The sequence below is a fragment of the Bos taurus genome, chromosome 5 (assembly GCF_002263795.3).
Source record: "Bos taurus isolate L1 Dominette 01449 registration number 42190680 breed Hereford chromosome 5, ARS-UCD2.0, whole genome shotgun sequence".
NCBI lineage: Eukaryota > Metazoa > Chordata > Mammalia > Artiodactyla > Bovidae > Bos > Bos taurus.
Genome location: NC_037332.1, coordinates 72,392,738 through 72,416,625, shown reverse-complemented (window position 1 = coordinate 72,416,625; position 23,888 = coordinate 72,392,738). Strand labels below are relative to the sequence as shown.

Genomic DNA, 23,888 nt, shown 5'->3' with positions numbered 1-23,888 from the left:
CCCACCTTCGAGAGGAGCGGCGACCCGAGTAAAAGTGGAGGCGGGGAAACTTCCTACTTTCCACGACGGCTGCTTTGTATAAGCAGGCGTGGACAGGCTGCACGGCCTCGCGAGCTTGCAACACGAGTGTCTACGGCAGCAGCTGCGGACCCGTCCCGCTTCCCTTCCCCCTCTTTCCGCGAGGCTCGCCAAGCCCGAGGCGGCCGGGAGCGGCCCGGCTGGGGAGGGAGAAGGGCGGGGAGCTCCCAGCTTGCACCCTTTCATCTCGGCCCGGGCCAGAATCCCGGCTCCGGGTGTTGCTTCCGCCTGCGTGCGAGAGAGCAGAAGAAGTAGAAGGGAGGAGCCTCGCCCGGGGGCGGAGCCTAGGCGGGGGGCGGCCGCTAGGTCCGTGAGGCTGAGGCGCCTGCAATTGGCCGGTCCCGCCGTCACGGGGTGGAGGCGGGCGCCGAGGCGGGCACTGGCCCCGCCCCCGCTCGGAGCCCGGCCGGGGCTCGCGGTCCCCCCCAGCTGCACAGACATGACACAGACACACAGTCACTGCAGCTGCTGAGCGAGCCCGGCGCCCTGGGCACGCGGCGGCGGGGCCAGCCCGGACCCCGGACCCCAACGCTCGCCCGTCCGCACCCCCGCCGAGCCCCGCGCGGCGGCCCCCGCCTGGTCCGGCGCGCGAGGCGGGGATCGCGCGCCGGCTCCGGCCAGCGGCGCCCGGCTGCCTGCGGCGGCTGCAGCGACCGCCCAGCTCCGAGTGCCGGGCGCTCGGGGAAGCCGGCGCGTTTCGGAGGCGGCGGCGGCGGCCGAGGCCGGCGAGCGCTCCCGGAGGCAGCGGGGCCGCCCGCCTCGGCTCCCCGCACCCACTGCTCTGCGCCCCGCCTCCGCTCCGGTGACCTTCCCGGGGCGCCTCCCCCGGCCCCGCGCCCCCGGCCCCGCGCCCCAGGCCGGGGCGAGGCCCTCTCCAGCGTCTCCTTACCGCGGAGCCGCGGGCGGGCGGCGCAGGCCCGGGGGGAGGGGGCGCCGCGGCCGGTTGCAGCCCCCTAGCCGCTGCGCTCTCGGTGCCCGGCCCGGCCGGACTGCCGCCGCTCCGCCGCCGCGCGGGAGCCCGGGCGCCCGAAGCTGGGGGCGCGGTTGCCGGGCAGGGAGCGGGCAGGCCCTGCCCTGAAGGGGCGAAGCGGCTCCGGGGAGCGCGGGAGGTGGAGCCGGCCCCGGCGGCCGCCCCGCGTCTCTCCCCAGCGCCACCTCCCCGGACCCCAGTCCGAGGCAGACCCAGGCCCCATCCCATGCGGGGCGCCCCCGGCTCGGAAGAGTCCGGGGGGCAGGGAGCAGCTCCAGGCAGCAGTGCCCAAGGGAGAGGAAGAAGAAACGGTGCTCAGCTCGAGCGGCCCGGACCCTCCCCGCCGCCTTCCGAGGCGGGGGCTGCCCCGAAGTCTGCGCTTGGCACCGACGCTCGGACTCGGGCAGCGCCTGCTGGGACCCCGACCCGGAACCCCTGCGCCTCGTAGGCGGCGGCGCCGCCGCGCCACCCGGCTCTTCCGCGGTCTCCCTCTGCCCAGCGGCAGTCACGGCCAAGGTAGGAACCCCGGGAGTGCGAGAGAGCCAGCGCGGGGCTCCCTGGTGAGCGGCGCCGGACAAGTTCTCCCGACCTGTGGCTGGTACTCCCTGTACTCAGGATGCCGGGGAAGAGGGAGGGAGTGAGGGAACACCCTCTGCCGCCTGGGCCCAGAGCCCTGGAGAGGCTGGAGTGAGAAGTCGCCGAGTTTCTGGAGTCCTGCTGGACTCGTCCCCGGGCCTGCCCTCCTCCTAGGCTCTCGGGCTGCTAACTGGAAGCAAGGAGGAATTTCCCGTTAACACCAGGAGGTGTTATCCACTCACCCTTTCCCATGCTGCTTGTTAGCTGTGAGCATCTGTGCTTTAGGGGAACCTGCTGTATTTGAAGCTGTCCCTTTGGGCGATCCCCACCAGCCTTTCCAGGCGTGATGCTGTGAAGAACTTTCTTTGATCCATGTTGCAGAGTCGAGGCCAATTTGGGGTGAGAGCCACAGATTGCGAGTCCCTCGATTGGACAGTGCGATTTCGGTGACAGTGGTAGCTGGAGGCAGGAAACCCCATCAGTATCACCCCTATTAGACAAACCTGCTTGTGAGGGGTAGTCTCTAGGTAGCGATCCAGTCTTGTGAAAGTCATTGTTTCTGAAGGGTGGAATGACTCCAAAGTTTGTGCATTCTTAAGTTGTTTTGCTTACTGCCTTAGCACCTTCTTTGAAATTTTCCTCTTAAGGAACCTCAGTCCCCGCAAGCCTACCCTTGCCTGTTTGAAATTTACTGAACCCTTGAGCTTTCCTTGGAACGATCTGATTTTAAATGGGTCACCTAGGAGGGAGCAGATTGTCTCTCCTGCCCTGAATATGTCCCCCCGGGTGACCCTGTTAATGGGGATGGATTTTTTTTTTTTTTTTTGTCCCTGAGCTGATGTACCTCAGTTGAGCAGGTTTTTGCCCATTTCTGAATCTGTGAATTTTGTCACTCAGTCATTAAAATGAACCCCCGAGGGAGCAGGATAGCAGCTTACACTCTGCTTGAATGTCACAGGAAGTTTTCCAGGGTCTTATGTAAGTGCCCCCAGAGTGGGCTCTGGTGCCAGCTTCCTTCCTGGGTGGGAGTGGGACTGGGGAAGGGGCACCAGGTGGGCATTCGTCTTCCCTAAAGGCAAGTGCCAGCCCTCTTCGACACAGGTGAAAACCCAAAGTGCTTATTCACTCCCTGCCGGCAGTCACTTCAGGTTAATTTTCCTCCTCACCTCTCTTGCCTCCTTCCCACCTCAGGAGTCAGCTTTGATAGACTTAAGATAAAGGAAGATTCTAAATTGGGAAAGGAACACGTGGAGGTTTCTTCTCTCATCCCTCACAAATGGGTGACATGAATGAATTACTCACGGGCATGGAGAGTCCTTGCTGAGGACTAAAAAAAAAAACAAAACTGGCTTGAAGGTTTCACACGTCTTTTAGTGCACCTTTATTTTTCAAGAGTACTTTACACTTTAGTGAAAATTGCTTGCGGAGAACACACATTTATCGAGCCTGGCCCTATTAATTCCATCCCGGGAAGAAAACTAAATGGAACAGAGAGGCAAAATCGTCAAGGTTTAGCTCTTAGTGGGTTTTTGAGAATGGTAGGGAAAGGAAATAAATCTCCCTAGTGGTTTTAAAAGAAAATACGGTATCACTCTGGGATAAGTGGATGTTGCTAGCAAGTATGGCTAACACTGAATGAAGTGTGCTGGGTTGGGGGTTAACTTTTTGGCGTGGGATAATGCAGATTCCTTTGCCTTTTTAAAACATAACTTAGAAGGGCCTCCATAATGAAATGCAAGGTTTTTCCATATCATTGCAGGTCCCAGGAGTGCTTCCACCTCTTGGGAAGGAAGCGAAGGTTTCCTGTGGTTCTGGGATCCTGAGTCCTGCTTGAAAGTTGATGCAGGAGTGCCTCCATCCTTCCGCTTTGTACAGTGGCAGGACACTAGGGGGGACTAGTTTTCTATTCCATCACCGATGAAGAAAACACCAGGACCTGTGTTACAAAAGGCTGTGGTTTATCTTGAAAGCTCAGGAATCCAAGTTTTTGGTACCCAGTACATGCTTGCACTAATGAGTGGATTCTGAATGCTTAAGCAGTAGGCCTGCTTACATCTAAAGTGTCATTTGGGCAATGACAGGTGATCTACAAAGTACTGTGTGAGACTCTGAAAAGACTCGGTGATAATCTAAGTACATGAGGGCTATAAGTTTTGGGGAGACAGAACCTCCTGCAAACTCTCTCCTTGGGCATTAGATGATGGTCTCATTTCCCTGGGGGTTTGTAATCTTAACACCCCCTTTTGGTTTTTTGAGCTGTACATCTCCTGCTGTCTTCATAAAAACATGCCACCTCCATTCTAGTTGGTGCCTAAATTGACTCCATTAAGCTTAAAGTTTCTCACTGCCATTCCCTTAAAAGTACATGCCTGTATTTATACAGATGTAACAACTGTTGGCAGTGTGGCTGTGCGCTCATCTCAGGTGCTCTCTGTGCACTTTTAACAGTATTAAATCATTAGTGTCTAGGTGTTATGCAGCAAAAATGGAAGATAATTCTATTTCAGCTGAAGAACAAAGCTGCCTGGCCCAGGCTTACCCACCGTGGCCAAGTCTTATCAAAACTGACTCCAGAGATGGGCAGACAGGAAAGGTTGGAGAAAGAGTCCAAGAAGAGACTGCCCAGCTTGGAATACTGGCACAAAGAGAGGCAGATGTTGCCAAGATTTAGGAGTTACTGGAGTCTTAAAGACCCAGCACAGCATCAAGAATCAGACTCAGCCTTTGGGTCTGTGAAGCTGCTGGAGTCATTACATTTCCCAGAATTTTGGAGTCTAGTAGGCTGTATTTGTGATCCTTTACCCATATGTATAGTGCATATTTAAGTAGTTTGAGGAGAGCTACTGATGGGACCTAGGGGAAATGGTCAGCATAAAACTATTTCTGCTATCAAAGGCTTTGTAGATTGATTCTCCTAAGCACAGTATAGCCAGGGGGTAAGAGATTAGAACAGGAAAATAGAAAACTGGTCTTGGGGAAGGTGTGTCCTGTAATCTTAAGATATGAATTAAGTCTTGTGACTTTCAAGGAAGCCACGTGGCAGAGGTTGAGTAAGAAATTGACGCATGATTTGGGCCTCCTTTAGGGTCCAAGAATAAGGTGAAGGTGTGTTTGCAGCCAGGGATTCTCAGAGTGGGTGCACACAGGGTCATGGATGTAAGACTTAGGGGACTAAGAACTCCAGGTCACCCCCTCACCCCCAGCCCTTGACACCCTTGGTGATTCAGCCACCTCACAAGATCTGCTAGTGTTGATGAGGCTTTGAACCTCTGCTCCAGAGCATTTGACAGTGAGAGGCACTCAGGTCCTCTGTTCCTTCCTGACCCTACTGACATTTGGCGAGCAGGAGGCAGCAGCCAGTAAAGCTAAGGCTCGGAAGTGAAAGTCACTAAGTTGTGTCCAACTCCTTGCAACCCCATGGGCTGTAGCCTGCCAGGCTCCTCTATCCATGGAATTCTCCAGGCAAGAATACTGGAGTGGGTAGCCATTCCTTTCCCCAGGGGATCTTCTTGAGTGTATTCCAGGAGGCTTTTCTTCTTTTAACTTAGCAGATGATAACAGAACATCTGTCATGTGACAGATGCCATGCTCTGTGTGGAGGCTCCTGAGGGCCCATGATTAGTTTATAGTCTTCTGGGGGCAGGCAGACATTGAACCACTACAATGAGGTATTCTAGAGTACAGGTTTGTTTGAAGAATGAGCTTGAGTTTGCCAGGATAGTAGAATGGGAGGGAATGCCAGGCAGAAAGAACAGCATGGAAACCTTAAAATATGTAGTGTGAATGGAGAACAGTCAGTAGTGTGGCTGGAAGATAGGATGTTCTGGAAGAGGAAAGCTTGGTGTTACTTAGCAGGGAAATAATTTAACAGGATTCCTAGTTTCATGCTCTGTGTATTCAAGCTGTGGCAAGAATGATTGCTGGATAAGGTCCAAGAGTACCAGTTGATTATCCCACATTGTTATTAAAAGCAGAAAAGGACATTTTCTTTTTTTGTTCTTTATCCTACATGTAGCATTTTGCCTGTTTGTTGTTTTTTTTTAATAAACTATTAGCAATACAAATAAAGAAAAGGTCCCTTATCAACCATAAGTCTGTCCTCCTGTGTACATGAATTACATCTGCGCCTTTCATTAGGTGATTATGCAGCAGTGGGAGAAATGACAGTGTTACTTGACAAATGATACAGTGAGGGGGAAAATTCTTCCCTATGAGAGCAAATTCCATTTTGTCAGATTTGCTTCTGGGTAGAGTTATGGCTGCATTTAACCCTCAAAAAGCGTCTTGTGTTTGGATTGTCTCAGTTGTGGCCTCAACTTTCTTTGCTGTTGGAAAAGGAAGAGTTTTGTAGTATTGAGGATGGGCATGCGTGTGCCCATGACTGTTTTGTGGGATGAAAACTTGAAGTGAGGAACAGAGGCATCCGTCTTCCTTGATGGCACTAGTGGTAAAGAACCCTCCTGCCAATGCAGGAGATGTAAGAAATGTGGGTTTGATCCCTGGGTTGGGAAGATCCCCTGGAGAAGGACATGGCAACCCACTCCTGGATTCTTGCCTGGAGAATCCCATGGACAAAGGAGCCTGGTCAGCTACAGTCCATGGGGTTGCAAAGAGTTGGACGTGACTGAAGCGACTTGGCACACACATACACACTGGCCAGAGGATATTAGAGAGAACGGAAAACCACAGTTGCAGTAGTGATCCCCAGGGTCAAATATATTTAGTTTTCCCAAAACAGTAGTCAGGATGAAAGTGAAAGTAGATGTCTCTCTCTCTCTCTCTCTCTGTGTATATGTTGTCTCTGTCATCCTTCCCTGAGTTCAATTGAGTTGACTGGGAGGCAGCAGAGTTTAGGTAAAATCTGGAGATCTGGGTTCACATCTTGCTTCAACTTATGCTGATTTGCACTTCCTGGCAAATAGATGGGAAAGCAATGGAAACAGTGAGAGACTTTATTTTCGTGGGCTCTAAAATCACTGCAGATGGTGACGGCAGTCTGAAATTAAAGGATGCTTGCTCCTTGGAAGAAAGGCTGTGCCCAACCTAGACAGCGTATCAAAAAGCAGAGACATTGCTTTGCTGACAAAGGTCTGTCTAGTCAAAGCTATGGTTTTTCCAGTGGTCATGTATAGATGTGAGAGTTAGACTATAAACAAAGCTGAGCGCTGAAGAATTGATGCTTCTAAACTGTGGTGTTGGAGAGGACTCTTGAGAGTCCCTTGGACTGCAAGGAGATCCAATCAGTCCATCCTAAAGGCGATCAGTCCTGAATATTCATTGGAAGGACTGATGCTGAAGTTGAAACTTAAGTACTTTGGTCACGTGATGTGAAGAACTGACTCATTGGAAAAGATCCTGATGCTGGGAAAGATTGACGGCAGGAGGAGAGGGGGTCGACAAAGGATAAGATGGTTGGATGGTATCACTGACTCGATGGACTTGAATTTGAGCAAGCTCTGGGAGTTGGTTGTGGACCAGGGAAGCCTGGTGTGCTGCAGTCCATGGGGTTGCAAAGAGTCAGACACGACTGAGTGACTGAACTGAACTGATGCTGACTTACTGTGTGACCTTAGACTGTGTATTGACATCTCCGGGTGGCTTCGGGTGCTGTCTCCATACTTCATTGAGTTTTTTGTCTTGTAACTAGGAATGCAGAGGCCAGAGGAAGGGTTTGTCTAAGTTAGTGGCAAAGCCCAGAGTACTTAGGTTTTCTAGTTTTCTAGCTCTAAAATGGGAAGAGACCTGACCAGTTCAAAGGTGTACTGTACCTTGAATTATCAAACCACTGCAAGCATACGGTGATGAAGAAAAGAACCACAAAACCTTTGCTGTGTTGATTTTAGATTCCATAGAATTGTAGATTGCAATAGAATTTCTCTGATATGTTAGGCCATTGATATGCATCTGGGCTTGCTTGCTAAGTTCTGTATTATGGAAACCAGTGGGTTTGGAAGTATTATCTATTCTTTGAGAACTACATGATGATGATGCACTTTGTGATAAAAGCGATGCTGAAAATTGTAATTGTTTCCAAATTAAGTAGATAAAAGCTGAGTTGACCCTGTGGCATTTTGCAAAGCCTGGACTCTAACAGGGAAAGGGGAACCTTCTCATTTCGCCTGGGAGATTACCTTGTAGGGGAGATGTGGGGTGAGTGTGAAGGGAGGAATTTTGGGAAGAAAAACAGATGCAGAAAAGCAATTGTGTCGAAGTAGAAGTCAGGAAAATTGCAAACCAACTTAACTTTAAGCCTTCAAATTTGTGTTGCTAGAAAGAAGTTTCCTCACCACTCTGGCTCTGATGCTCTCCTGGGTAGAAAGGGCTGTGCTTATTGGAAAGAGGAGATTAGAAGTAAGTGCAATTGTAAATATAAGGTTTGTGGCATTATTATTTCAATATTGAAGCTAAGTGGCCTATTTTAGGAGAATTGGGAGAATTTTTTTCAATCTTTAACTGTTTATTTTGTAATTGTAGCTAAGCATAGGAATGCCCTGTTTTAGGAGAATTTGGCTTATAAATCTGATTTTTAGAAGCAAATAATTCAAAGGAAGTAATTAGGGTACAAAAGTATTTTTATTTTACAAAAATGATTCATAGCAAAGCTTTTTGTAATAGTTCCTTTATTGTATTTCAGGTTATTTGAGTAACACAATCATGATGGACACTTTTGAGAGCCTTGCCTATTATAGGAAAACCAAGGATTTTTCAAATATAAACTTTTCAAGGAATAGAACTATCATAACCCCCAGCAATCCCACTACTGGGCATATACCTTGAGAAAACCATAGTTGAAAGAGATACATGTATCTCAGTGTTCATTGTAGCACTTTTTACAATAGCTAGGACATGGAAGCAACCTAGATGTCCATCAACAGATGAATGGATACAGAAATTGTGGTACACATTTACAATGAAATATTACTCAGCTATAAAAAACATATTCAAGTCAGTCCTAATGCGATACATGAACCTAGAGCCTATTATACAAGTAAAGTAAAACAGAAAGACAAATATTGTATATTAATGCATGCATATGGAATCTAGAAAGATGGCGCTGATGAACCCATTTGCAGGGCAGTAATGGAGATGCAGACATAGAGAACAGACTTGTGGGCACAATGGGGGAAGAAGAGAATGGGACGAATTGAGAGAATAGCATGGTAACATATACATTACCATATGTAAAATAGATAGCAAATGTGAATTTGCTGTATAACACAGGGAGCTCAGGGCTTCCCTGGTGGCTCAGATGGTAAAGAAGCCACCTGCAGTGTGGGAGGCCTGGGTTCAATTCCTGGGTTGGGAAGATACCCTGGAGGAGGGCATGTCATCCCACTCCACTATTCTTGCCTGGAAAATCCCCATGTACAGAGAAGCCTGACCCGTGACAGTCCATGGGGTCGCAAAGAGTTTGACATGACTGAGTGCCTAAGCACAGCACAGGGAGCTCAACTCATATCTATAACAACCTAGAGGGGTGGAATGGGGTGGGAGATGGGGAGGGGGGTTCAGGAGGGAGGGGACATACGTATACCTGTGGCTGATTCGTGTTGATGTGTGGCAGAGGCCAACACAATATTGTAGAGCAAGTGTCCTCCAATAATTGTATTTTGTTCCCTACTTCTCAGTATTGTACAGGTATAACCTTTGGTGATTATAGTTAACTCAAAACAAAACAAAACACCTACTTCAGTATTCTAACAAATAATACCAGCTTCTCCTGCCAAGGAGCCTAATATTGAACTGTGTTACGGAAAAGAAGTAGTTGCATAAACTTTGTAACCACTGACTGCATAGTGTTACTTTGCTTGCTTACCTACTGGGGCCAGTTTGTCAGTTTAACCACCATTCCTCCTGGCGATTTCAGTCATAACTTCCTAACTATCCATCTGCATGAGTTCCTCAACCACCCTCATGTTCTATGTCTTAGGACATACCAGGAACAGAAGTGGTTTAAAAAGTAAATTGAGTTAGAGTTTCCAGGCTTCTGAGTTTTCCTAGTTGGAGAGACATGGAATTAATTTTGTTCCACCGAAGTATACAGTTGAGGCGATATGCATGAGACATTTACAAAAAAATCGAAATCGTGCTCACTTGCTGGCTCCTTTTTCCCTGCCCTGAAATATCTAGGGCTTTTGGGTTTTGGTTTTTTTTTCCTTTATCTCTTGTGAAAGTTTCCAAAAAAGAATTGGTTCTAGGAATGAAAGAAAATGGAAGGCGTTTAAGGCTCCAGAGGTAATTTTGGGCAACCTGGAGTGGTAGATAATCACAGGCTGGGGTGAGAATGGGATGTGCAGTCTCACCCATAATTTTAGCTTCTCGTGTCACATTATGGGGCCATGCTTTGGATGGGCAGCAAACGCAGATGGAGATGGAACCTGGGCTACTGGATGGAGCCTGCCCTTAACAGAGCCCTTTATTTTGACATCCCCAGGCCAATTGGAAAGAAAGGACTTTCGCTGATCTTTCTCATGCTAAATGGTAGCCTGAGAATTTAGGGGGATTTCATTCTTACTCTTCTTTTTTTTTTTTTTTTAAATTCAGTAGCCAATCATGGACTCTTTAGTGTTACTCTGTGGTTAGGGACTGCCTTGATGCATTAGACACATGTTTGTTATTATTGAGGTTAACATTTTTGTGGCTAACTGGGAACCATCCCCTCCTGCTTTTGTTTCCAGAACAGTTGCATAGATCTTTAATCTGCCAACACTATTTGTGTACCAGCCTCCTTGACTGATGCCAGCTCTCCTCCGGGAAGGGAATGGTATTTCGTGGCTGCTTGAGGAGCCAAAACAGGCGCAGGCTGAGTGATTCACAGGGTGGGGCTTCTCTCGCCTACAAGCATGGCGCCTGTCACTTAGTGGGTCTGCAGTGAATAAACAGTTGTGTCCACACAGCATGATTTGCTGGCAGAGTTGTGTTTCCAGCTTCAGAGTCGGGTGATGGGGAGAGATAGCTGAGTGGATACTGGTGGACTCACAGACATGGGCTTCTTGAGGTCTCTGCCGAATGCTGTTATCTTAAAAATGCGAGGGACATTTCAGATCAGCGAAATGAATTCTCTTAGGGGTTCATTGTTGTGGTTCAGACATTGATGACTTTGTAAAAAGGCAGGAGAAATAGGATCCTGGAATGCAGCGTGTGTCTCCTTTCCTCTGGGTTTCTAAGGACTGTGACTTCTCTGGCCTGGGAGGAGTGGACAGGCTCTGATGCTGATTCACATGTGCATGTCAGGTTGCCTTGAAAAGCATCTTAAATACAGCACACCTTTGGATGGATGGTGGATGATGACCTTTCTGTTGATGAATGTGGAGGGACTTAGATGTGGATGTGGCCAGGGCTCCCGCATTTGGAGGATGAAATGGACCTGAGTAAACAGAGGGGGGACTCAGGTGCTAAACATCCAGTAGGAAGGACTTTCTTTGCCATCTTGGCATCTTCTCCCCCTTCTCTGTTGGCATAATTCCTTCCTGCCCAGGCTTGGCAGTACCTTGTAAGTACTCACGGATTCCTTCTTGGTGGACATCTGAGCTGCAGTGTTGAGACACCGCTGGGGCTGCAGCTGACCCTTGAGCCCACTTGACCTTCATTTCACGGTCGGGAAACTAAGGCTGGGGAGGTCAAGAGAATGGTCCAGAAGGGAGGCAGGAGAGGACCCTGGCTTCCTGACCATCTCGTGCAACCTGAGGCTCTCCCTCTTCATATCCCCTACCTTCTGGGTGTCTGCCCTCTGCCCTTTCCTCCAGCACACTCAGCTCCAGTTTTTTCCACGCCCACATTTCTTGTGTGCTGCTTTTGTGCCAGCCACTCTTCCATTTGTTCATTTTATGTCACTTCATCCTTAACAATCACCCTATGAGGTAAGTGGTCTTACTCTCCCATTTTCCAGTTGTGGAAGCTGAGGTTTGCCCAGATCACACAGTCATGGAGCATGGAGCCAGGATCCAACTCACAGCTGTCCCAACTCCTCTGTCTGCTGTCTCTGTACTGACCTGGCTTCTAATCAGAATTTCTCCTTCCTGCCCACAGGCCCTCTACACTTTCTGTCTCCTTGAGGTCATCAGTCAACATCTTCTTAGCCCGTGTTCATTCATCAGCCACCATTCAGGAAACTCCTGCTTTGTGAGATCTCTGTTTGACGTTAGGAACATGGAAATGAGATCAGGCCTTGCATCCTCTAGTAGCCTTGTCTTGGTGAGGGAGGTCGATGGGATGAAGGCATGGATGGAGGGCAGTGGGCGTGGGGTCTTGGGTAGCATTTTGCTGGAGGGAGTCAGAGAAGGAGAGAGTTTCGATCTGGGTCTTAGTGACTAGGAGCTGGAAGGACAGAGTGAGAGGGGGCATCACCTAAAACACCCCAAAATGTGCTTGTCCTCTTCTCCTTGGCATTGTCAATATCTGTCTGCTTTTCTTATTTTCTTCCTTCTGCGTCATGCCTTGAAGCACTGAGACTGGCTTATACTCCTCCCGCTCCTCTCCTAGCACTTAGGAATCCTTCAAGAAACATTTATTAAATTACATTGAAAGCCTTCTGTCCTTGCCCTCAGGCAACATAGTTGGAGTGATTGGGGAAAAAAAAAATGTGTGAGAAGTTAACAACAGAAGATTCAAATGAATGGTTCAGAGCAGCAGCAGCAACAGTGTGGCAGTGCAGTAAAACGCAGTGGATTATTGGAGCCGAAAGTTGATGGGAAATCAGAAGTGGGAGTTTACTTTAGCTGTTTCAACTCAACTGAGGTAGGATTTGACTTGGGTCCTTGGACACAGGATAATTAAAATTTGAATGGAAGGATTAAACGAGGTAGAGGGGCCGGCTTAGGCTGATGAATGCACACATAGACATTTTGGGGTTGTGAAGTCAGTCAGCTTGGGTTTCCGTTAGTGAGGAACTGGAGATGAAATTGGCAAGCTAGACGGAGGCTATGGGCTTTTGGAAGGCTTTTGATCGGGAAGATGGTGTATGTACGCAAAGCTCTGTTTTAGGAAGCTGAACCTAGTGGCAATATTGAGGCCAGACTGGAGTGGGGAGAGATGGCAGCTGGGAGGTCACCGAGTAGGCTTTTGTACTATCGGATATGAAGTTCTAAAGGCCACTGGGTTAGAACCAGTCCAGGTGGATGGAAACAGAGGGATGCGTCAGAATTTTCCCCAGGTCCCACTCACTGAAGTCCGAGATGATTTTCACTGCCCAATGGAAAGTAGTCTCATTGGAATGAAGTCTGTTTGTGGCAGTAGCAGCAGTTCTTAGTGGTACTTTCTCCCTTGTCTAGGCTGGGCATGAGGATGGGTTTGGGGTAAAAATGAACCCTTGGACCCTGTCTTATTGGGGGCTTGTTCAAATGAGCTCTTGATGATAGAATAACCCTTTTCCTAGTCTTGGAAAATTTTCCTTTCCTTGTGAGCGGTTCCTAAAGCAGCTCTGGAGGGATGAGTGTGAAATAATTGGAACTCTGACATCTGGGCTCCACATCCACCTTGAAAGTGAAGCTGGGTCGTGCTCCGTGTGACTGGTGGTGTGTCTGCCTGAGGAGGGCCCTGCTGTGAGAGATCACAGTACACACTTTTCAGAATTGTGCAATTGGCCATTATGGTTAACAGAATTTTTCAAATAGGATAGTCCAGTTCCTTATAGAGAGTCTTTCTTTTGAATCTTTAAAAAGAATGAGGGCTTTTCTAGAATGTCCTATGTATTTATCCTCACTGACTCACTCTCAGCCACTGGAAAACATCCAACTTTCTTATCAGGAAGCACAAAGCTTGCTGTGAACTGGCCCCTGCCTTTCTCTGCAGTCTCATCTACCCCCACCACCACCCCCCCCAGTCCCTAGCTTATTATTTTTCTTCCTTACTGTTTGGTGTGTGTGTGTGTGTGTTAGTTGCTTCAGTCTTGTCCGACTCTGTGACCCTATGGGCTGTAGCCCGCCAGGCTCCACTGTCCATGGGATTCTCTAGGCATGAATACTAGAGTGGCTTGCCATGTCCTTCTCCAGGGGATCTTCCTGACTCAGGAATCAAACCTGCATCTCTTTATGTCTCCTGCATTGGCAGATGGGTTCTTAACCCTTAGTGCCACCTGCGAAGCCCTCAATGTCTTATTTGCCCTCAAACCTACCCAACTGGGCATCTCCCTCTCCTTCTGCCTGATAAGCTCTTTCCCTCTTTATCTGCTTGGGGTACTTCTATTTTTCCTTCAAACCCAGCTCAGGCAGTCTTTCCTTCAAGCTTTTCTTGATACTGGGCACTGAATTGCATCTGTCTTTGCACGGCTTCTCCTGCTGTGCTTTCTGCACTATGTTCCCTGTGCCTCCAGCTGGCTGGCCCGCCCGAGTGTAGGAGCCCTTCAGTATAGACAGCTTCTCACAGCTCTGGTTGTACCATGTGCCTGGACCATGTTTTATACCCAATGAGTGGTGGATGGTGGTGGTGGTGATTTTGGATTTCATTGAATTTGCTGTCCAGGCATAATGGAATACTTTCTAGCTGAACCTGGAGTATTCTGCTGTCCTGCAAGGGGATACTCAAACCTAAAGAAGGTATACTCCCTTGCCAGTGACCAGATGGTGGTGGGTCATCCCTGGGGTCCCTTGATGCCTTGAAGGAATGTGGTGGAGGTGGAGGGGAAGGGGGTGGTGGTGCCTTACCATTTCTCCAGGTTAGACATGTCTTCACACCAGCCTTTATACCAGTAACCAAGGGGACGGGCGGGCTGGAAGGCCTTTGGTCTCTGTAATCTCCACGACTGTGTTGCCACCACTCTCATCCCCATCCCTCTTCTACTTACTGCTTTTCCTGCTATTTCCCTGCTACATTTTTCTGCTTTTTCCATTTTCTCAGATCTTCAGCCTCCTCATTCCTCTCCTCTTAGGCTTTTTAAGCCCTGATGGAGTTATCGTCAGGCAATCCAAAACACACCTTTTCTTCAAGTGTTTGATTGAAGGCCTTACCCTCAAGTGTTTCCTTTTTTCTGGCCACAGTGTCAGTCCCTCGATGCTCACGGAGGCTTGGATCGCATTTTCCGTTTACTAGGCTTAATACCATTCCACATTCCTAGAGAACCAGTTGCAGAATTGCAATTGTAATTGACTGAGAAATTATCAGACAGTGAAGGGGAGTGGCTGGGGAGGGTTGGCTGAATTTGTGCAGAAGCCCAGCGCCCAAAGACTCTTCACTCGATAAGCACGTGTTTATGTTGGAATATTTATTATTGCCTCTAGTATTTGTGAGGTCCATTTGGGTTTTTATTACACTGCCCTTGTAAGCCAGGCATTGGTGCTGCCTGAATAGGTTTGCTCAGCAAATTACGGAGGAGTGATGGATGAACCCTAGGCTTATCAGACGGGTCGTGTGATCCAGGCACCACAGTTTGTGAACCTGCATGCGGCGTGGGCTCTGGTTACATGGTTCGGGAAGTCCTGCTGCTTTTCCGGCGGCGGTCTGATTTAACGCATACCCAGGGGTGCTCTCTCTGTCTTGTTCTTTGTGCCAATTTCCTTTTCCTTCTGCTCGGATTTATCCATAACGCCTGTTGAAATGGCATTTTTGAGCTCAGTAAATCTGTTAATGCGTGTGTAATGCTCAGGACAGGAACTGGTACACAGAAAGCACTCTATACACATTAGCTGTTGTAATTGTTGTTTTTATTTAGAGTCTCTCCATTGTGTCTCCCCCATCTCTCCCCCTTCTGGTAGCTGTGCTTAGTGAAATAGGAAAACACAGTACCCAGGGATGAGGAGAGGGGCCACTGACTTTCTCTGTTCAGCCCTGTCCGGAGGTCTCAGAAAATCTGCAGAAATTGGAAGGTGAAGGCACACACTTACCCAGTAATCACTCGAGGCCATTTTTTTCAGGAGCTTTTGGTCCATCTTGCTGCTGACTCTCACTGGGGATTTGGGCTCCAACAGGTAAAGTGGCTGAGAGCCAATAAAGAGTATAGGAAGGCACTCTTAAGTAAGTTGTCATGAGCAGTATTTAAAATAACAGTAACATGATAACAGGTGATCACCATGATAGCTCCCATTTATCAGATGCTTCTTATGCACTTCTGAGACGTGCTTGACATGCATGGGAACTTATAACCCTCCGAGCCATACAGGTTCATGTTACAGATAGGAAACTGAGGTGCCCAGAGGCTATTTGTCCATGTGATAAAGCCAGAGATGGGAACTCAGTTCTGGCTCTAGAATTGTTTCCTTGTAATCACTGGTCCATGATCCACTAGCCCAGGTATCTTGACACTGGATTATACAGACCCCTGGGGATACATGAAGCCTTTCATGGAGTATGACAGGTGCGGGTAGTTTTAAAGGGGAGTCAACATCCAGAATTTTGACCTCGTATGTGGACGCTTTCTTGAAATTGATTGGACTGACACCACCACTTCCACCTCCCCTTTCATAGTCCTTTGTCTCCATTTTATAAAGCCACATCTCTTGTCCAGCACTAATCTTACTGACGTACATTGCTCTGAGTACAAAATCCTTAAGGGGCACTGAACAAAGGAACTGTTTGAATTGGTGTGTGGGAAACTTCTAAATAAGCAAGGCACTTCTGCAAGGCTGCCTCTTCCTCCTTTTTTTACCTGTTTAAACTTGGTGCTAAAAACAAGGCATTTGGGTCCCTTTCGTATACTAAGGAATGCTATAAAAATTTCAGATCTTAAAAAATAACTTGCTTTTAAATCTTTAAAAATGAATGATAGGTATCAGATTTAGATTCCATTTAAAAATATGATGTGAAAGTTTTATTTTAAAATGTTTGTGTTTACCATATGCTCAAAATTCTGTTCTTAGAAGGTACTCAGTTTATAATGAAAACATTAGACAGTAGCCTAAAAATAGGTGAGGTTTTCAAATCTCAGAATTCAAAAAAAGCTTGAAGATCACTGTAGTATACTTCTTCCTAAGATACTGCAGTTCAGAGGGGACAGTTCTAAAGTTGTTTTCTGCCACAGACCCTTATACACTACTGTATGTGTTTTGTTTTGTTTTTTTTCCCCATAGAATTTTAGCAACATCAATGTCTTCCCAGGTAGTTCAGCTGGTAAAGAATATTGCCTAGAATGCAGGAGACCCTGGGGTTTGATTGCTGGGTCAGGAAGATCCCCTGGAGAAGGGATAGGCTACCCACTCCAGTATTCTTGGGTTTCCCTGGTGGCTCAGATGGTAGAGAATCTGCCTGCAATGCGAGAGACCTGAGTTCGATACCTGGATTGGAAAGATTCCCTGGAGGTGGGCATGGCAACCCACTCCAGTATTCTTGCCTGGAGAATCCCCATGGATAGAGGAGCCTGGCGGGCTGTAGTCCATGAGGTTGCAAATAGTCAGACAAGACTGAGTGACTAAGCACAGTGCACAGTGTCTTCAAGGCTCCTTCACTGTACTCCTGATTATGTTGTTGTTGTTGTTCAGTCACTCAGTCGTGTCTGACTCTTTGCGACCCCATGGACTGCAGCACTCCAGACTCCCCTGTCCTTTACTATCTCCTGAAGTTTGTTCAGATTTATGCCCATTGAGTCAGTGATGCTAACCATCTCATCCTGATTAAGCATCCTTCAAATTGTACAGAATTTCAGTAAAATGCAATCATACTTTAAATTTTGATGAAACTTTTAAGTATGTAACTAGATATGTGGTCTTGTATACCAGAGTGCCTAGTGACTCAGCAAGGACTGTTTCAGGCACAAGTGATAGAAACCCTATTCACACTGATGTTAAAGAAAGAGAAATGGACTTTATCTGCTTCAGTAACTAGATTCTAAAAGGCACCTTAAGGTAGTGCTGGATCCAGGTCCTCAACCTTCATCATGAAGTCCTTGCTCTGTCTCTTGACTCTGCTCTCTTCTCAGGCAGAATGTCCCCATGGGATGGCAGGGATGGTCCTCAGGAACCCCAGGCTTACATCCTAGCCATCTCAGCATCACAAAGGAGAGCATCTTTTCCCAACAGATGTGATGGAAGTCCTGGCTGTGAGCCGATTGGAAGGGCCAAGATCACATCCTTGAACCTGATCGGGAGAGACGGGATCCATCCTATTTGAATTGCTTGGAGAGAGGAGACAAGGTGGTTCTGAAGGAGAAGCTGAGCAAACAGAAAACCCCAACATGTTCAGTAGGAATATTAACCCGAAGACCTTGAAGATCAAATGAACTACAGGTGTCTTCTCTAAAACTCTTTCACTCTCCTGGGCATGCGTCTTCCCTTCCACGCATTACCAGCCAATACTTGTACTTGTTGTGACACCCATCTGCCCATCGACAAAATGACATTAGTGATACCGTCTGTTCCCTGCGTTGGTAATCTCAAGACTTTTAAGGCAGTGCCAGAAATCCCTGACTTAATGTATTTTGTGATTTTTTTTAAAGCCATTAGTTATGCAATTAAAAAAAAGAAATTAAAAATCATGGAACTCCATCTGTGTTAGTTTGCTAGGGCTGCCATAGCAAAGTACCAGGGACTGGGTGGCTTAAACAAAAGAATTTTGCTTTCTCACAGCTTAAGAGGCTATAAGTCCCCAGATCAAGTTGTCAGCCACGTTGTCTGTCCCGAGGCCCCTCGCCTTGGTTATGAGACAGCCATCTTCTCCCTGTGTCTTCACGTGGCGTTCCCTATGTGTATATCTGACACATAGTCATACTGGATTAGGGCCCATGACCTCATTTAACCATCATCCTCTCTTTAACCTATTCTCAAAATACAGTCACTTTCTGAGGTCCTGGGTGTTAAGATTTCAGCATGTGAATTTGTGGGGGATTCCTTTCAGTCCATACCATACCTGTTATTTTAACTCTGTGCGTGGGTTATATTTTGAAAAATAATATGAATGCACACACCTTTTTAAAAATCCAAATTAGTAACAGGTTCACCTGTGCAAACACAAACTAACAATTTTAAATTGGACACAGTTTGTTATTTGAGTATAGTTTCCTTTGAATAGGATCAGAGAGAAGACAGAGTAGAGATGACACCTGGTTGTGAGTTTGTCAAAGTTGATTGGGATCAGAGAGTAGGAATCTGGACCTTGCTCATCCTTAAGCTCAGTGCTGCCGCTGTTATTGTAGTAACAACTTCCCTGATCTGGCTGGGAGCTCTCCTTGTACCAGAGCTGGTGTGTGTTAGAGAGAATCTTGTCATTCTACTTTTTATGTCTTAGGGAGCAAAGTTTGTACACAAGGGGCTTAATGAGTCACTTTGACCCAGGTCCCTGAAGGACCGTTATTGCATCAGAAATCGCTTTCCATTCGCATCCAGGGCTCAGCCTCTTTAAACGCCGCAGATGACAAACCAGCCCATTATTCTCTTCTGCTAAGCAGTTGTCACTGTTCTTTTCCCAGCATTAATTATTGTTTTAATATGGCTTGTGTGTTCATTGTCTGGTCTGTCGATGTTTGTAATGGAACATCACAGCCAAAAGGATGTGGAGAGTAGGTAGGAGCTTGTCAAAATGGTAATCTTTTCATGTCAGAAACCAAAAAATCCCCCACCTGAAATTTAGCTTGCCTACAATCCAGAAATTCCAAAGCTTCAATGCTTTGCAAAGCAGTTTGCTACAGGATGTGTTTGAAGTGCACATGTGTTACCTGGGAGGAGGATGAGGTTTCGAAAAACCCATCCACATAGCATCACCCCTTCATATGCCAGTGTGGATGGTGGTAACTGATTTGGAGACTGACTTATTAAGAGTAAATCCCAGTGAGAGAACAGGACCCAGGAGCAAGAAGTTTTCACTGAGCACAGTGTTATTAGACGGCTCATCTTGGATGAGGCACCTTCCTACACTGTATGGACTACATACGGCTGCTGTAACAAAGCACCGCAAACTCAGGGGCTTAGAACAACACAAGTGCAGGGTTTCACAGTTCCGAAGGCTAGAATCCAAAATCAAGCTGTCCCCAGGTGTCAGCAGGGCCACAGTCTCTGTGTTGGCTCTGGGGGACAATCCTTTCTTGCCTCTCCTAACTTCTGGTGTTTGCCGACAGTCCTTGACAATCCTTGGCTTTGAGATGCATCACTCAGGTCACATGACCATGTTCTCACGGTGTGTTTTCACATCGTTTTCCCTCTGTGTGAGTCCCTGTGTTCAGATCTCCCCCTTTAAAAGGACACAGATTATACTTGGTGGCTCAGTAATAAAGATCTGCCTGCAATGCAGGAGACACAGTATATGCAGGTTCTATCCCTGGATCCGGAAGGCCCCCTGGAGAAAGAAATGGCCATCCACTCCAGTATTCTTACCTGGAAAAATCCCATGGACAGAGGAGCCTGGCGGACTATAGTCCACAGGGTCGCAAGGACTCAGACATGACTGAGCGACTGAGCACCCATGCAATCATTCTGGATTAGGGCTCAGCTCAGTGACTTCATTTTAACTTGAATCCTTTGTAAAGACCTTCTTTCCAAATACGGTCACTCTCTGAGGCCCTGGAGGTTAGACCTTCATCATATCTTTCTTGGGGAAATGCAGTTCAACTCATAACTCCACAAGCTTTATTTTTCCTCCTCTAGGAAACGAGGTACACCTTCAGCCTAAGGTTCAAACACAGTCACAAGAGAAAGCACCCTAGGAAATACAACCCCTGGATGATGGCAGAACGCCCCGTGGGACGTTAGATGTCTCTTATTACTGCTGTATGGTATCTAGTGAGTGTTTGGATCTGATACTCGTGACTTCTGTTCTATGCAGGTTTTCTATGGTAAGTCCTCCAGGGGTGCTGCGAATGTTTGACCCGGGCTGTGTGCTCAGTGGAAACTTGGAGCAACTTGTAAGCTGGCAAGACTTGCAGGGGAAGTGCCACCCTGAGGGTCGAGCTGTGGCCCCGTGTAGACTTTCTGACAGTTGTGTCGGCTGCTTCATCCTGACTTGTCCATTCGCTGTTGCCTCGTAGGACTGTTTGTTTGTAAATCCTGAGATATCTGTCCCAACTCTTGAATCCTTCACGGAGAGCATGGGAATGTGTAGTAGTTTTATTGGTTTCTTTTCAAGAGTTGTGTTTTGGTATTCATAAGAGGTTCACTGGGGCAGAGGCTAAGCGTGTTTTCAGAATACGTTTCTCTTTTGCCTGCTGCTAGTAACTTGCAGTGATAAGGAAAAAGCGACCTAAGAAACAGGCCAAAAGCAACCCTTAAAGCCCTCACACTGACACTTAAAGGATTTGGTGTCTCTAATTGCCTTTTACATAAGGCACAGGCATGTATTGCTGTCTGATATATGTACATATAGGTGTTTTCTTTGAAATGCTCAAAGTTGCACAGAAATCTCACTTTATTGGTTAGTTTTAGCTCTCTTCCCATTAGCTGGATCCAGGTTTTTTTTAGAAGGGGCTACAGGTCCTGGGGGCCACTTGGCTTCACTTCATTTCTTTACTCACTCATTCAGTGAACACACTGCCTTTGGTCATCCGTATGTGCCAGGCACTGAGCTGAGCTCTGCAGCGGAAAGGAGAGCAAGGGCCCTGGCTGAATGGAGCTTTCACCCTGGGTGGCCTGGTTCATTGTGACCAGGTTTGCTTATCTCCCAAATCTCCATCCTCTTTGCAGGCAAACCTGCCTCCTCTGCCACCTGCCCCCTGCATTCTCGGCTAAAAGCTACCATATATCTAACTCCACTTGGTATTTATTGGGTTGTTACACCAAATTTTGCAAAGCCAGAGGCATCACCTGGTTAGAAGGAATCCTCTTTATTCTGCTCCTCAGAGGCCACTCAGTAGGCTTTGATGATCCGTAAAACCCAGCTCCAAATCTAACATGGGAGCTTATAACTTATTTTTTGCCTTTGAGCTCTTTATAGAGTATTTTGAGAGTTGGGCACCATCAGGCGGGTTTTATGTTGCTGCCTCTCGGATGGGTGATGAAGTTCTGAGATCAATTTTGTTATATGACAGCCTCCCACAGCACGGCTGTTGGAAGCATGACACCATGAGAAGTGGTCTTTTCATGGCATGATTTCCACATGGTAATTGACATGGGGCTTCCCTGGTAGCTCAGATGGTAGAGAATCCAGCTGCAATGCAGGAGACCCAGGTTTGATCCCTTGATGGGGAATATCTCCTGGAGAAGGGAATGACAACCCAGTCCAGTATTCTTGCCTGGAGAATCCCATGGACAGAGGATCCTGGCAGGCTACAGTCCATGGAGTCGCAAAGAGTCGGATACGACTGAGCGACTAAACACAATTGAGACAGAGACGCCAGAAAGGGCTATTAGTGTCTCTATGCTGCACACGGGAGTCCACAGCCATCCTCCAGAAGACCCTAAGGGATTTGCTGTCCTGCTTGCTTCTGATGGGGAAGAGTGCATGCTGGTCTCCCTCTTTGGGCATCTGGCTCAGCACATTCTGTCTTTGGGTATCCAGCCTTCCATCCACTTCCTGACGGATAACTCTGCGACAGGACTTGTTTACAGTACTTAGGTTGTGCTGCCTTGAAAGGCAACTCAAGGGGTGAGGGAACAGGAGGGAAGAAGGTTTCTACATGAGGGAGGATGTCTAGGACAGTTGCGTATGTGTTGGTTTTATCTTAAGATGAATCTTGTAATGATTTTATTGAGGAAAAGGTGGAAATAGAAGCTATTATTATCTGGCTTAAAGCTCTTTGCACTCTGCATCTTAGAGCAATGCAACCTTCCAGCTCCAAAGAGGCTTGTGGACAAACTGTATTGTTTGGACAGATGGAACACTTCCATCCAGGAGGTCAAAGGACTTGCCCAAGGTCACACCAACTTAATGGTAAAACCCAGGCCCCCTGGGTTCCAAACTCTTACAGTATCCTTCCAGCCCAGGCTGCCTGCCACATGATTTGGTGGCTCTTTAAACATGACTCAGGCTGTTTGGGGGGCAGGTGGGTGCTCACAGAAACAGCACAGCCCTCCTGGAAATAGTTGGGTATCTTTGGAGTTGCCACAGCCATGGCCACATTGATGTTAGAAGGCATGTCAGGGCTGGGTCTTGTTTTTTTTCTTTTTTAAAGCAGGGGTCTCATTGCTATAATTATCGAATGTATCTTTTAAAGATGAATATAAAACAGCTACCCTCCCAAGCAAATCATAAAACAAATTATACCCTTGCCACCCAGAACTACAGAGAAACAGCAGGCTCTTCGTGGCACAGAGAGTAATGGCTGCAATATTAAAACAATGATGGGGAAACCAGGATCCAAGAGCCGAAAGGCAGGGAGGGAAACAGTCCCGTAATCCCCCAGGGATAATGGTTCTCAGTGACAGGTTCCTGTGATTTATTGTGCTTAATGTACTTATTTTTATTTGTCCCCTTCAACACAGAGCTTTGTCACTGAAGAGATTTGATAATGGCCTGTTTGTAGTCACTTAGACTCCATAATAAAGCGCCACATTTTGGCTGTCTGGGGATCCGGCGGCCTCATTGGCATTCCCTCTCCGATTTCACCTTCACTGGCTGAGATGGGATAGAGGGAGATAAGGGCTTCTCTGCTGCCCTTGGCGTTGTCCCGTCAGGCCACCCATCCCAACTCCTACCCCAGAGCCAGACTGGCTTGGCAGCTGTCCAGACCCCCCTGCCTCCCTCTCTCATCTGGTGCTACTTGGGGACAGCAGGAAGGAACCCCTTATTCTGCTGTGATCATAGATCTCCGAGACTTTGTTTTCCTGAACCACCAGTGAGAGTTTACTGCTTACAGCTTTGGGGCTAAGCAAAAATAAGAATGGAGGAGTAGACGTGGGAGGTTTTTCAAAAGAATGAGCTTGATTTGAAGGCTGTAGCTAGTCGGGTCGTGGTGGCCAGCTGTTTTGCAGAAATGGGGGTGTCCCCTTCAGCAGCAGTGACTGAGTCAGCCAAAGATTTCATTTCGGCTTCTTCCTGGGTTTTAGGGGACAGGAGCTGGAAGACAGGGAGCATGTCAAAGGACTGGAGAACTGCCCACAACCTGTGAAGGTGTGGGCAGAGAACTCCACGATGCAGCAGTCTAGGGAGATGGCAGGAAAAGAAACTCCAAGTCTTTTCTGATCCCTGTTTGCTCCCTTGAGAACCCCTGCTGGAATTCAGCTGTTGGGTCTGGTGGGCAGGGAAGGGGCTCTGATGTGTTGTATCCACACTCGGGCCCTGGGGTGCTGCTGCTGCTAAGACTACTGCTTTCGCTGTGGCTTGTCTGAGGACCAGGAGAGAGCAGATAAGTTTCTAATTACAGAAAACTCAGAGAGCAGAACCCAGAAAGACTCATTTCAAGTGCAGAATAATAGCAGAAGTCAGGAGCAAGGGTGGGTGCTGGGGGTGGGCAGTGTCCCTGGGCCTCTGTAGGTGG

At 47.7% G+C, this 23,888-nt stretch overlaps 1 protein-coding gene across 1 annotated transcript in view; it reads left to right on the top strand.

Moving 5' to 3' along the window:
* Positions 1-509: 509 nt before the first annotated feature.
* Positions 510-23,888, top strand: part of LARGE1 (LARGE xylosyl- and glucuronyltransferase 1) — a 609,947-nt gene continuing 586,568 nt past the window's right edge. The window contains exon 1 of the mRNA XM_005206780.5: positions 510-1,564. The gene's annotated coding sequence lies outside the window, so the exon portion shown is untranslated. The remainder of the gene's footprint in view (positions 1,565-23,888) is intronic.